Source organism: Sarcophilus harrisii, chromosome 3, assembly GCF_902635505.1.
Source record: "Sarcophilus harrisii chromosome 3, mSarHar1.11, whole genome shotgun sequence".
Classification (NCBI taxonomy): Eukaryota; Metazoa; Chordata; class Mammalia; order Dasyuromorphia; family Dasyuridae; genus Sarcophilus; species Sarcophilus harrisii.
In genome coordinates, this window is record NC_045428.1 from 474,317,659 (window position 1) to 474,333,422 (window position 15,764).

Sequence of the window (15,764 nt, forward strand, 5' to 3'; positions counted from 1 at the left end):
ACAAAAGTTCTAATTCAATCCAATCAGTCTCCTTTATGAGACAGTTGTACCCAAAACTGAAGATATCACTAAGTCACAATAGTGCACACCTGCTGTTTTAAAACAATGTGTTGTATCTACAATGGGGTCATATTTGGTGACATTCACCTGATGGTGAAAGTTCCAATTCAGACTACAAAAGCCTCATAGAGATTGGAAATGCAATTTATTTTCATGCTTGCACACTATAAAAACAGAATTACTTTTCCCTAAGCAGTATGATCAAACTTCATCTGTGGAAGCAAGTTCATTCCTTGAGCAGAATTGATCTAAATTTTTTTAGAGGTGAATATCTCCTGTTGTTTAATGAAAAGAAATCATTTATAATAGTTCTATAAGGCTTTGTTTTAGGAAATTGAAAATATTTACTGCAGTATTAAAGTACATATGCTTTATCAGTATAATTCATGTCTTTAAAATTTATATTATTTGCTTTTATATATGGGAGCGAGAAGTTAAGTTATGTTCTTTTTGTTTCATTCCAGCATAAAGTAACTCAGAAATTGTTCATAGATTTGTTATTGCAGCTTTTTAAAGTTAGGCTTTCTGGAAAAACAAATGTTCTAAAGATAATACTCGGATCATGTTGGAAGAGGAGAGTTACTATAATTGTCCAAGTATAGTCCACCTCTAATTAATAGAGGCCACAAAAAATAGAATTTATGATGTCTATTAAAATTAAATAAAAGAGCTACTTTTGCTTGAATTCAGTGTTTAATCAAGTCACTGACATTGCATAGAGCCAGTGCAGGAAGTTAAACCCCACATTCCCCTTGGCACTTTGTCAATAATTGGACTTAATTCTACCTATAGAGAATAGAGTTTTTGTCATATCTCTTTCAAAAGTATTATAGAGATAGAATAGAGATTGAATTTTCCCTTTGATCCCATAGGTTAATCTAAAATGTTGAGATTATTTTAGAGGCCACTGTTTTTGATGTAGTAGAGTTGCAAGGTTGGCTTCTGGCAGAACATATTGAGCGCATTAAAAGGAATGGTCATCACTGGCTAGTGCCTATAATATCTCAAATAATCATTGACTTTAGACAGATTTGTCAAAGGATTTTGGAGTAGAATTAAATTATTATCTTATTTAGGTTTGAATTAATTTTGACTATTCTGCTTCTTTCTCAAATATCTCTTCAAAATTGTATAACTTCATAAGCTGAAAGGCAACTCTAATTTGAGAAGAGCTGGTCTTGAGGACAGGAGGTCCTGAGCTCATAGTACACAGTGTTTATATGGAGAAAAAAAATGTGTTTTGTGACTAGTCAGGTAGATTTGTAGAGAGCCAAAACTCTGGAGGCGTATAGGTGCTAACTCAGTGGAATTGATGAGACAATGGTTATCTAGTTCATATATATACTTAGTCCTTAGTATGATGATGTAATGGTTCTCTAAGTTCACACATAATCAGTATGCTGTAATGATGTAATTACAATAAGGTATATAAGGGCTAAGAAGGATTGGAAGAGAAATATTCTATCTTTGACCAGCCTCGTGGTGGTTGTCCTGCCTCCTGCACTCCTGCACTAAGATCAAGGCTGGTCCAGAGGACCTCTAGAAAGCTATCCTGGACAGTACATAGATTGTTCCTCTTCCTCACAGATCCTAAGTTAGCAGGGATAGTAGACAGATAATAAGAGCCCTCAATTTTATTATGACTTCAAGATGAAATTCTTTTATTTCAATTCCTTTTGGGGCAAGAGGCAAAAAGGAAAAGATTTGGGCCTGAGATTTCATCAGGAGAATTCCCTATGAGGAAACTCCTTGCACAACTGCATAGCTGCAAATGTACTATAATTTATAGTCTTCCTGGCTCACTGAAAGGTTCAATTACCCAGTATTACATAGCCAGTATTTGCTAGCTTTGAAGACTAGTTCTTTATTTGTTATACCATGCCGCTGCTTTCCAAATAATACTACCAGTATATGTTTGCTTACTATTCTAAATCTGATGTTAGATCTCAGCATGAAGTTTTTGGTAGTTGTGGTTTCTTTTTCACTGGACCAGACAGAAAAAAAGGGAAGGTATTCTCTGGAAGGGTCCCCTTTGTGCTTTTGAGAAAAATTAGATTTGAATCCTTTGGAAGGTCTGGCTGTTTTAGTTGACTGATTCTTAAGAACTCGTCTCTGTGAGTGATACATTACTGTGCTAAATCAATAGAGTTGTATTAAATTGAGAATATAATTATAGCATTCTGTCAGGACAATACAACAAATTCACAATTCTATGAGCACTATTGAATCAAGTCCGAAAGATGAAATTTTACTATGCTGTTAGACATAATATATTTGGTCTCCATTAATAATTGTCACTATGAAAAGTCAATGTAAATAAGATTGTTCCAAAGATATGCCTTTCTAATTAGTGCTGAACTGACTTCAGAAAGTCAACATGTTTGGCTCAGCTAAAACTGTATTCTGTGCCACCACAGCAGAATCCTGCTATAAAAAGGATCATAGATCTAACATGCTGAATGAAGTCTGTCTGCAAAACTACTCCAAGTAATTGAGAAATGGCCATCTAATCATTATTTCTGCAAAATAAAAAAAAATCCAAGATATTTAGAAAGCTCTACATGTTCTCATTAAGGAACCTACAATTTATTACTATAATAATTTCACATTTTCTATGTTATAAAAATGTTCAAACTCAGAATAGGTTATGAGGTCATATGTGAACAGATGCTCAGGCAGAAAAAATGGCTAGAGGAATAGAATGGTGTCAATGTAAATAACCTTAACCTCTAAGGTGTCATTTTTATCATTTATAAAATAAAAAGGTTAGTCTGGATGGTCTCTTAATGTGCCAATTCTACATCTATAACCCTCTTCTTTTTATTTTTTGGTAACTCCTAAAAGTGACTATAACCTACTTATGTAGAGATGAAATAGTTAACTTTTTCAAGGTTCAGAATAGATTGTTTTGCAGCTATTTCACATATGGGGTGAAAGTTCAGGTCAATTCTTACTATATTCAAACATGTGCACTACTCTAAGGACTTTTATCTATTGGAAAACCAATTTCAAAGGAATTAACCCCAGGCTATATCAGCTGGTTCCAAAAACAATTATTTTGAGTTAATTTGAGAGAAGAAATTCAGAAATCAAATTGCAGCTTACTGTGTGGGCAAAAGAAATAATTTTATTTAAAGAAAGGAGAGCAATGAAGAAGAAATGCATCATCATAGTAATTTCTAAATATTAAACACATGCCACTATTATCAAAGCCAAAAGAGAACATTTTCAGAAAAGACTGCCATAACTTAAGGCATTAAGAAGTACAATGAAAATTTGAATTGCATAAAGATGTGCAATCTAGTGATTAAGGAACATGACCAAAAAATCACAAACTTTAAAATTTTAATTCAGATGCCAAATCTATAATTTGATATATCATGTCCTTTGTACAGTTTATTTAAATTATGTCAATTCAATGCCAGAAATCTGATTCACAGATAAAATTTTTAACTGGGCAACCAGTATTTGTGTATACAAAATACCAAAGGACCATATTGATTCATGTTTTACCACCATTTTCCCTCAAAATTCAGTTTTCTGGTTATTTTGGTATTGTACAACTACAACCTACTTCTAATTTCTATTTTTCATACCACAGAAAAACATTAAAAACTACACAACGGATTCAGTATTAGTGACCTGTGACAATAAGAAATAGTCTTTAAATATATCACCATTTATATATTAAGTAGGGTTACTCCCTTGATATGCTCATGAACTTGTTAATTGAATTTCAGGTCTCTTATCTCAAGTCTTGACCTTAGATATATAGTATAGTCTTCTCTTTCTCTCTTACTATTAAAAAAGAGAGAGAGAGGATCTTAAGAAATGTGTTATTGTTCTAAAGGAATGTCATAGTCACCTTTATAGTTCATGTGCAACACATTTAGATACCTATATGTGGATCTAAGAAATGTGGCTGAAACTATTTTAAAGAAGTTTTGATGTCTTCTCTACCTTAAGATGGTTTATCAAATGACTTTTCAGGTTCTTTTAATACTAATGCCTATATTTCATGATCTATATAATAAGCTCAAGGAGCAGTAAGTAGTAACATGTTTCATAAGCTTTTTTTTTTTTTTTTCCATTTAAGAGATTTTTTTTCTTTCTCCTACTTAAAGTATTCTGCTCATTAAACTCATATTGGATTTTCACTTCAGCTCATTATTTCCATTACTTGGCCATTAAGTATTGTTAAAATAAAATCATCCAAAAGCACTCCAGCAGTGCACAAATATTGTCTCCATTATTACGTGTTCAGCATCCTGTATTGGTTGTAGACAAAGACAGTCTCTACTAATGTGAAGACTGGATTTGGAATCAAAGTAGAGATTTTTGTTTTTTTTTTGGTTTGTTTTGTTTTCTTTTATCCTACAAATGAATACTACACTAAGAAAGGAATTGAGTAGTGATGGAAGTTCATTAGAATGTTGTTATGTTCCACATCTGGCTTCAGATTATTTGCATTTACTGAAATCCTAATGTAGTTTAAGCTGCAGTTTTCATTTCTGGGGTTTTTATCAATTAGTGGGATAATGGCCAGTACTGAAGGGGGGGGGTCACTAAGAAATCTGACATTAAGAAATTATTGCATGATGGGACAGCATTACAACATAATTTTGCTTTATAGGGAACACAAATCGGAACAAAAGAGTAGCATATCATTCCTAATGGTCCCCTTCCTCTCTAGGAGAGTTTCAATATAAGAAAGTTGAAAACTGGCTTGAACAGAATTGTTTTCAACTTACTCATTTAGCATTCTGAGAAAATTGTACTTGAAATACCCATCAGTTCACTTTCATTGGGAATTCATGTTGTGGTTTATTAGGCACTGATGATCAAGTTCATACTGACTACACTACATATGGAAAAAATATATTCTTTATGTGAACCCTAGAGACCAATCCTATTAGAAAAAAAAGAAGTCATCTTACCTTTTCTGGAGAAGGGAAGGAATTCATGATTATAATTAAAGTCTTGTTTCTGTCCCTTTGTTTCAACTTACATGCTGTGTTTGCTAATGAACAAGCTGTTTTGTTGTTTCCTTTGTGACAATGTCTTTTAAATATTAAGAACATAAAACAATGTAGACCCCAGTTACTCTGAATTTCCTTAGTGCTTAGAGACTATACAATGGAGAAAGAGAAAGAAGTAAATATAAAGGATGGAATTTCTTTAGTGTCTTTTAAATCTTTTTAATATTTGTTAGTAGAATATCTTTTAAATGAAATTGTATTGTCTAAGGAAGAAAAAACATAATTTGATTAAGTAAGTTTCCAGATACATTTCATTCAGTTCAATAAATATGCACCTATTCTTTATTGTGTGAAAGGCATTATGCTAAATTAATCTATAGGACAATACTTTCGAATTGGTGGTGTAATTGAATTTACTGCCATTTTTTAGTCTAGTAGGAGACATATACATAAAGAGTTTTCAGATATATAAAGGATTATCATACAAGGAATGGTAACTGTTGTTCTATGTGTCTACTCAAGGAAAAGCAAAATGAAATAGGTCTAATTTGAACAAACATAATGCAGTTTAGATAAAAAGAAAGGAGGGAAGCTAGCTGGTACAGGGGATAGAGCACCAGCCCTGAAGTCAGGAGGACTGGAGTTCAAATCTGACCTCAGATACTTAACACTTCCTAGGTGTGTGACCCTGGGCAAGTCACTTATCCCCAACTGCCTCAGCCAAAAAAAAAAAGATAAAAAGAAAGGATAGAAATTATAAATCTTTGAAGGAAATGTCATTTCTTTGAATTTCACAAATTTTCTCATGTAGCTTGAGTGTACTATTGTCCAAACAGAAGAAAATGGACAAGGATGCCTCTTATAATCCTTTGCTTCATTGTCTGTGCCTAAAAACACAATAACATGTTTCAGAGAACCATTTTGCTTTATGACCACTATAATGAAATAACATTTTTAGCAATGTTGATTTGGCCAATCTTAACAAGTCAGTTCAACAGACTTTTTTGAGAGTCTACTAAACACAATACACTGATATGTATAAGAATGGGGGTAGACCCAAAAAGATACTAAAGAAGGGAAAGGGACCTGTATGTGCCAAAATGTTTGTGGCAGCCCTGTTTGTAGTGGCCAGAAGCTGGAAAATGAATGGATGCCCATAAGTTGGAGAATGGTTGAGTAAATTGTGGTATATGAATGTTATGGAATATTATTGTTCTGTAAGAAATGACCAGCTGGACAAATACAGAGAGGATTGGTGAGACTTACATGAACTGATGCTGAGCGAAATGAGCAGAACCAGGAGATATACTTCAACAACGATACTGTATGAGGATTTATTCGGATGGAAGTGGATTTCTTCAACAAAGAGAAGATCTAACTTAGTTTCAATTGATCAAGGATGGACAGAAGCAGCTACACCCAAAGAAAGAACACTAGGAAATGAATGTAAACTGCTTGCAGTTTTGTTCTTCTTCCTGGGTTATTTATATCTTCTAAATCCAATTCTCCCTGAACAACAAGAGAACTGTTCGGTTCTGCACACATATATTGTATCCAAGATCTACTGTAACCTATTTAACATGTATAGGACTGCTTGCCATCTGGGGGAGAGGGTGGAGGGAGGGAGGGGAAAAATCGGAACAGAAGTGAGTGCAAGGGATAATGTAAAAAATTACCCTGGCATGGGTTCTGTCAATAAAAAGTTATTTAAAAAAAAATAAAAATAAAAACTATGAACCTAAAAAAAAAAAAAAAAAAAAAAGAATGAGGGTAGAGTATACAGATAAAGATCAATAGGTTTGAATCCTTGATTTCAAGAAACCTACCAACTAGTGCAGGGGTGGATGCATTATCATCTGGTCAGCAACCTGTATAAGGTCTGCAAAATCCTTTGCTAAGGCAACACCAAGCAATGATGAACTGAAAGCTAGCTACGACAACATTCCACTATTTGAGTTCTATAAATTAATAATTCTGTATGGTCCATGAATGATTTTATAAATATCTAAAAGGCCCTTAACAGAAAAAAAAAAAGGTTTCTCACTCCTCATTTAGTAAAATGAAAGAAATGCATAGAAAGAAGCATAATACAAAGCAGAATCTGATAAATACAGTGTTTAAGGTGCAAGCCAAATATTCCGGGAACATAGAAGTTGAATAGATTATATACAATAGGATAAAATCACATTTCATTTAAATAACTGGTGTTTATGCTGGCTTTTAAAGGATGGAGTAGGATTTTGAAAGGAAAAAATGAAGAAGAAGGGCACCCCAAGAATGTGATGATTAGAAGCTCTAAAGAGCCTAAATACTTTCCTTGCTCTTTCTGCTTGTTAAAATCCTACCCCATCTTTCAGTTCCAGAAGAAATGTATTTATCTCATCATCCTATTCTGCTCAGCCCTTTTCCAAGCTAAGTTCTGTCACTGAATGTGTTAGCAATACCTCTTATATTGGTGTCAGTCACAACAGATATGCATTCTCTCCATGCCTTCAATCTAGTAATTGATTATGATATAATTGTTGAAGTAAACACATGCCAATAGAAATTCCCTAGAGCACTCCACTAGAAAGTCACGTACAGGTTGATTTTTGTCAAATCATAGTTACTCTTTGGATCTCATCAGTATTATTCTAAAAGTCAGTTCAGAAGAAAAATTCAGGCAAATACAAAAATGTACATTGATATCAGGTAAAGATGTGGATGCCCCCAATTTCATGAAGATAACAGGTGTTTCCTCCATTTGTTTTCAGGGACCAATAGACATTGAAAATTAGGACAAATTAGAAAAGGCTCATCTTATAAAGGACAATTTGGTGGCACAGTGGATTGAGTGTTAGGCCTACAGTCAGGAAGACATGAATTCAAATCCTCAAACTCTTACCATGTCATCCTTTGCAAGTGACTTAACCTTGTTTGCCTCAGTTTCCTCAAATGCAAACTTTGAGAAGGAAATGGCAAGTCACTTCTATATCTCCTAAGAAAAACCCTAAAAAGGGGGTTATGAACAATTGGAAATGACTGACAAACAAGTAAACAAAAAAGCAGAGGTTATGTAGTGAAGTAAAAAAAAAAAATTAGATAACTTCCTATATCGATCAAAAGAACCAGACAAACTTAGCCATTATCCAGAAGTTTCCTAGTTCTATTAAGAAAGGATATGGAAAACCCAATAAAGATATCTACATTTTTAATCCAAAAATAATAATAACTCAAATGGGCAAGTAGCTTCTTGAACCCCAAGAGTAACAATTCACCTGTACATTAAAGACAAAACACAAAGTGTAGTGTTCTGGTTGGTTTTCTGGAGGTCTTGGGACCAGCCTTCATTTCAGCAAAGTAATCACCATGAGAATAGCCAGGGATGAAGTCCACAAATTCTTTATTATTGCCTTCAAAGTCTGTCTCCTTTTCTTGGGGCCTGGCTAGCTTTCTGGAGGTCCTTCTGATGGGACCTGGTTTCAGTGGAGAAATGAAGGAGAGCCACCAGGAGCCTGATTAAAGATGGAAGAAGGTCTCTCTGAGTTCGGAGGCTTGTGCTCCAGCCTCCAGCCACCACAAAGGTGGGAGATGGAATGAATGTCTCTGGCTAAGTTTATTCCAGCTTATATACTCTATTGTAATTATATCTTGTGTGTGAATCTTGTAGGTGTGAATCTTGTAGAACTATATTAGGTGTGAATCTTGTAGAACTATATTAGGTACTAAGTACATGTACTGAACTAGAGAACTATTTATCAACATGCTAAACTAGATCACCATTGTCTTATCAATTCCACTTAGTTAACACCTTGTAAGAACCCTTGTTTCAAGTACAGAGTTGTGGTCCATTACAACAAAGCATAAGAAATTACATGGAGTGAGTACTGTTGAGCACCAAGGATGTTAAGCACAAAGTTAACAAATCAATTTAAATACTCAAATAATCCATCAGTCCTGTTGATGCGACCATTCCCTTCAAAAGTGCAGGTTGAAATCTATGTATGCTTGACAATGCTTGGAGTCAATGATCTTAGGAAAATATGGATAGACTTGTACAAATAAACAGCAAAATGAGAAGAATCAAGAAAATGTTGTCTACAGTAACAATATTATTTTAAGAATGGTGCTGCTTAATTCTTGTCCAGTTCTGCTATAAGCTTTCCACAGGACTGAAGGGAAAGGATTCATTCACTATGGTGTTAGCATTTCTCAATTTCTCATCATATTGTGAAAATAGGACTGTGGTACATAAGCTACTTGTCAATTATATCTTCCTCTTGCCACATGACCAGCTCATCTAATGTTTTTAATCAGACATTTATTTGATAATATCTTTTGTTCTTCCTCAGAGTTCCTTATTTCCTATGTATGGCAGTCTTTTATACTTTTCCATTATTTTCTCAATTGGCCTTGGGTAATATTAATTTTTAATTCTCCAGAAAATGTAGTGTTCTTTTACTCACAGTCAATGAAACTGGTATTAAAGAGGAAGTTCTTTGTTTCAGACAGAAATTTGGAACCATTCAAGGAGATATGCAATTTCCAAAAAGAAACTCAGCTCACTTTCTTCCAGTTTGATTCTTTGCTCAACCCAATGTCCATGTGCAGTATCTGTCATGGATGGAGGATGAGATGGTTTGGTGAGGGTGGTATATACACATTGAAGACACACATACAAAAAATGAAATAAGCTCTAGTGTCAAGGAGCTTACATTCTAATGTAGAAGAAAATATAAATGGATAGGCAGCTTGATCGCACAGTAGTTTGAATCAGAAAGTTCAAATCTGGCCTCAAACATTTGCTGCCTGTAGAGCCCCAGGAAAGTCACTACCTCAGTTTGCTTATCTATAAAATGGGAATTACAATAATACTTACCTCCAAGGATTATTATAAAGATAAAATGAAATATTTGTGTTACAAATCTGAAAATACTATATAAGGATAGCTATCATATTGTCTATTAGATAAGCATATACAGAATAAATATAAAGAAAATAAATTTAAAAAATTAAATCCAGAATTAGAGACTTCCAGGAGTCAAAATGGCAGAGTATAATTCTCCCATGTAGATCTCCAAATAGCCATGAAGTAGCACTCCCAAACAAATCCTACAACAGCAGAACCAGAGCAAATGATGAGTGGAAACAGTCTTAGCTTAAGAAACTTTGAAGATCAGAAAAAAAGATCTGTCTCAGATAAAAGGGAAATGCAGCCTCAGGAAATGTCCCAGCAAGATACACCTCAGCAAACCAGTGGGAGATCCTAAGGCCCAGTGTAATGGAATAAGTAAATGCCAGAACCAGGACCACCCCACACTCCACTAACTTCAGAATAGCCAGAGGAACAGGCAGTCTGCCGTGTGCTTTAGCATAGCTTCAGACAAACAAGCAATCTCCAGAAGCCAGATACCATATGCTTCAGTGTAGCCCTGGGAGAATGCAGAAACAACTGACCCAGAAAAGAAACCCAGGACAGACATTGTCAGAATCAGTCAGTGACCTGACAGCCATAATCAAAAGCAGGATATAGACAGCATCTTTCAAGGAATTATGAAAAAACAAACAAACAAACAAACAACTGTTCTGATATCCTAGAAGCTAAGTATTAAAAGAATACACTGATCATCTCAGGAAAGAGATCCTCAAATAAAATCTCCGGGAAATTATCACCAAATTTCAAAACTATCAGTTCAAGGAAGAAATATTGCAAGTGGCCAGAAAGAAACAATTTGAATATTAAGAAGCCACAAGCAGGATGACACAGGACTTGGTAGCCATAACATTAAAGGGTTGGAAATTATGGAACATGATATTCCAGAAGGCAAAGGAGCTATGACTACAACTAAGATTCACCTACCCAATGAATTTAAGCATGATACTTCAAGGAGAAATAAAAATGGCTATTCAATGAAATAGAAGGATTCCAAACTCTGCTAAGAAGACTAAAATTGAACCAAAAAATTGATCTAATGGCATATGAAGAAGCAGTCTGAATCACTTTTAATTGGAGAGTTGCAAATTAAAATGGCTCTGAGGTATCATTTCACACATATCATACTGGCTAATATGACAAAAAAAAAAAAAAGGAAACAGATAAATGTTGGTGAGAATATGGGGAAATTGGGACACTGATGCACTATTGGTAGAAATGTGAACTGATCCAACCATTCTGGAGAGCAATTTGGAACTATGCCCAAACAACAACCAAGCTGAGCATGCTGTTTGATCCAGCAATACCATTATGAGTTCTGAATCCCAAAAATATTATAAAAAGGGTAAAAGGGCATACATGTGCAAAAATATTTCAAGCAGTATTTTTCATGGTGGCAAAATATTTGAAATTGAGGGGATGCCCGTCAATTAGGTAATGGACAAACAAGCTGTGGCATAGGATATAATGGAATATTTTTGAACTATAAGAAATGATGGGCAGGCATATTTTAGATAAACTGGAAAGACTTTACAAACTGATGCCAAGTGAAATGAGCAGAACCAAGAAAACATTGTACAGAGTGTCAGCATCATTGTGTGATGATGAATGACTTTGTTCTTCTCAGTAATACAATAATCTAAGACAAATACACAGGATTCATAAAAGAAAATGCTATCTACTTCCAAATAAAAGAAGTGATGCACTCTGAATGCAAATTGAAGCACACTTTTTTGCACTTCCTTATTTTTTTTTGTGTGTGTTTTTTTCTTTTGTATGTTTCCTCTTTTACAACTATGACTAATATGGAAATATGTTTTACATAATAGCACACTATAACTTATATCAAATTGCTTACAATTTTAGGAAGGGAGAAAAAGTTGGAACTGAAAATCTTGTAAAAAATAAATGCTAAAATGGTTTTGGCATGTAATTGGAAAAAAAAAAGTATGGTTTAAAAATAAAGAAAAAGAAAAATTAAATGTAGATAATTTGGAAAGGATGACACTAGGAATTAGGGAAGTCAGGAAAGGCTTCATGCAAAAGATGGTGCTCAAATTAGAAAGATGGAGTGCATTGCAAGCATGGGAGATGACCAATACAAAGACAGAATTGGTATATGGAGCTCAATGTTTAAGGATCTTGAAGATCAATTTGACTGGATCAAAAAGTGTGGGAAGTAAAGCAATATACTGAAAAAAAATCATTATATTACATGAAACATGAAAGATAGGTGGGAAAAGGTTGTGAAGAACTTACAAAAAGAGAAATTTCTATTTTATGCTAAAGGTAACAGGGAGCCACTGGACCTGATTCATCACATGGTCAGATCTGCACCTTGAGAAAATTACTTTGGCAGCTATATGGATGATTTCCAGGATTAGGGAGAGATTTGAGGCAAGAAGATCAATGTCTTTAAAAAAAAAAGAAAGTGAATTAATCAAAGAAAACTTTAAAGAATATAAAATAAGAAAAGAAGCAAATCACTGCACTTTTTAAATTGAATGAATGAACTTTGGAAAAGTGACTCCCAAAAAACTACCCTAAAGTTAGCAAATCTCTTATTTATCTTACTAACTCAATAGAGTTTATAACCTAGAAGGACAGTTGAAGAATTGGCTCTGCCACCTGTTTGGTCTTCAGGGATAAATACATATTCATTTGTTAAGTTATGCATACGGGCAGCAAAAATTTGTGACCCTTGTTTATGAGAATCCTGAATCAGAGAGAGTTTGTACTCCACTTATGTTCAAACAAATAATCTGCAGTTCAGTCTGAATTCAGGATTCAGGCCATCTCCAAATCAAGTAAAGGCATTTTATTAAAATTAATCTAGAATCACACACTCAGAATGGTGTGTATTCCTTTTCAGAATTTACCAGGAGTTAGCACTCCAACAAAATAAGACAAAGATATTTATGAAATCTGATTACATTACAATATATGTAGATCTTAGGTTACAGGAGGAGTTTGCTAACATAGGAAGATCAAAAAGCTTTGACAGAACTCTGCATATGGTTATCCAGAATACTTGCAAAAGAAAGCCCAAGGTGGGGTATTAAAGTATGATAATAATATTATGATTCGCCTGACTTCATCACATTTGTCCAAAGGACAGCAAAGAAGGATAGTGCACAGGCATCATGTTGGGGGAACAATTAATCAAAGTTTGTGGTTTAATGCTCTGTCTTACACCTTGTTGATGCTGCTTTCTTATTGATTGATTTCTATTGCATGTCTATCCTTGATGGATAATGGAATATACACCATGTAGACCTATACCTATACCTCTCAGCTAATAATTGAAAATTTCTGTGACATTTGGGCTGGGGGCAACAATTAGAATCCCATCACAAATCCCCCTTTTACACTGCCCAATATTATAATCTTTTGTTAGTCATACTTGAAAATGAAGAGAAATGAAGTTGCTATCTCTCTCTACCACTATGGTGGTTTGAGAGAGTGTTTTGTTATAAACAACATGTCCAAGTCAGACATTTGGGAGATTATACCTTTGTCTGTAAAGACTTAACTCTCTCTATGACTTTATATCAAGAAGTTTTGAGAATATGGTTCAGAATTCTGTCACACACCATTTTCTCCCATTAATTTTCATCTTCATAATCTTAGCATTATCCTTGACCCTTTTAACTCTTTCTCACCTAACATATCCAATCAAATGCCAATGTCTCCATTTCTGTCTACAAAACATCTCTCACATGTAAACCCTTATCTCTACTTCCAGAATCACCATCTTAGTTCAAGGTCCTCATCACCTCTCCCTTGGACTCTTATAACAGTTTCCTAATTGGTCTTGCCTTATGTTTGTCACCACTCAAGTTCACTCTCCACAAATGTGTTGAAGTAATTTTTCTTGACTACAGAGTGAATCATGTCATTCCCAGACTCAACCAACTCCAGTGTCTTCCTGTTGTTTCAAAAATAAAATATAAACTCATCTTCTATAGCTACATAAAACCTGGCCCCAACCCAACTGTCAAGCCTCATCAGACACTCCTCTGCCTCTCATATTCTGTTAATAATTCAGCCAAACTGGTCTTCAATAGTACCTTTACAATAATATACATTGGGTTTAGAGCTGTCCATCTTTTCTATGCTTCTTTGTTTTCTTCTGCACATCTTCTACTTTATTCTTTCTTCTCCCTTTCTTCTTCCCCAAGTCCTCCAAGAAAGCTACAAGTAAGCAAGTACTTTGACCTATTATTTAATCTTACCTTCTCCAAGGATTCCTCTTTTATTCTTTTCTCTCAACTTTATCACATTGTTATTAATCTACATACCTTTCTATATCTTCCTTACCCTATTTCCTCTCCCTCTTATTTCTAGAATGATTTTATACCCTTCTAGATATATGCATAATATTCCCTCTTTAGCCCATTCTGATGAAAGTAGTGTTCCAGAACTACCTGCCCTCCTCTCTCAGTTAATTCCTCTGGTTTTCCTTTCATACCTCTTTCATATAAGATAATTATTCTTTTTACTTTTTATTTACAGTTTTGCTTTTTAGTAGTACATCATACTCAGCTCTACCCCAATCTTTTGTTCTAACTATCTAATTACTAATGACAATCTTAGATATAGTTTACATTTCCACACATAAAATATAAACAATTTGTCCTTATCGAGTCCCTTATAATTAGTCTTTGATGTTTACCCTATATTTCTTTTGGATCATTTATGTCAAATTGTCTTTAAGTTCAGGTCTTTTTGCAACAAAATCTTGAAAGTCTGGCAATTTATTGGATATCCTTTTTTAAAAAATAATTTCAGGATTATGCTTAACTTTGCTGAATATGATATTTTTGACTGCAACCCTAGATCTTTTTCTCCTCAATAGATGGCATTTTAAGAACTTTTAATATAACCATTGATAGGTCTTATGTGATTCTAATTGTTGGCTCACTGTATTTGAATTGTTTTGCCATATTTTAATTTTTTTTCATTGCTCATAATATTTTCTCATTGACCAAGAGGTTTGGGAATTTGGCTATACTATTCCTGTTGGTTTTCCTCGTAGAATCTCTTTCAAATAGAGACTGATAGATTTATTCTATTTCTACTTTCACCTCTTGTTTTAACACTTCAGGACGATTTTCTTTAATTTTCTCTTGTATTATTGTATCGAGATTTTTTAAATTATAGCTTTCAGGTAGTCTGTTTATTCTTATATTTTGTCTTCTTGATCTCTTCTTCAGATCAGTTGTTTTTCTTAGGAGATATCTCAAGTTCTCTTATATTTCTTGGTCCCTTAACACTTCACTGGCTTCTTCTTCCCCCATTCTAATTTTCAAGAGGTTATTTTCTTCCTTAAGATTCTGGATCTTCTTTTCCAGTTTGTCGATTTTATTTTCATAATCTTCTTGTTTTCCTTGGAATGTTCTTTTAAAAAATTTTTTCCTCAAGCTTTCTCATTTGATTTTTGAAGTCCTTTTTGAATTCTTCTAAGAATTCTTTTTTTGGGCAGGTGATGATTTGATGTTACTCTTAAAATAGGAGAAACATTTTTGCTACAAAATCCTTTTCTGAAGACAAACCCTGGTCTTCTCCATTCCCATAGTAACTTTTTATACTTAGGTTCTTTCTCCTTTGCCTGCTCAGAAGATTGTGGGTGTATTCCCTCAATGATCTGTTCAAATGACCAACTTCCCATACTGTTCCTGTGACTAGGGCTGAGGTTACTTCTCAATCTAGCTAACCTCAAGGCTCACTGCTTGCTGCTTCAGGGGAGCTAGCAAAGCAAATCTCTCTCCTGGTATATTTCTTTGGATCTTCTCAGGTGTCCCAGAGCATCT

The 15,764-nt window shown here is 34.2% G+C and overlaps 1 protein-coding gene across 1 annotated transcript in view; it reads left to right on the top strand.

The window, feature by feature from the left end:
- CNTN5 (contactin 5) overlaps positions 1 to 15,764 on the top strand; it is a 1,555,331-nt gene that overhangs the window by 1,275,730 nt on the left and 263,837 nt on the right. The gene's annotated exons all lie outside the window — the stretch shown is intronic.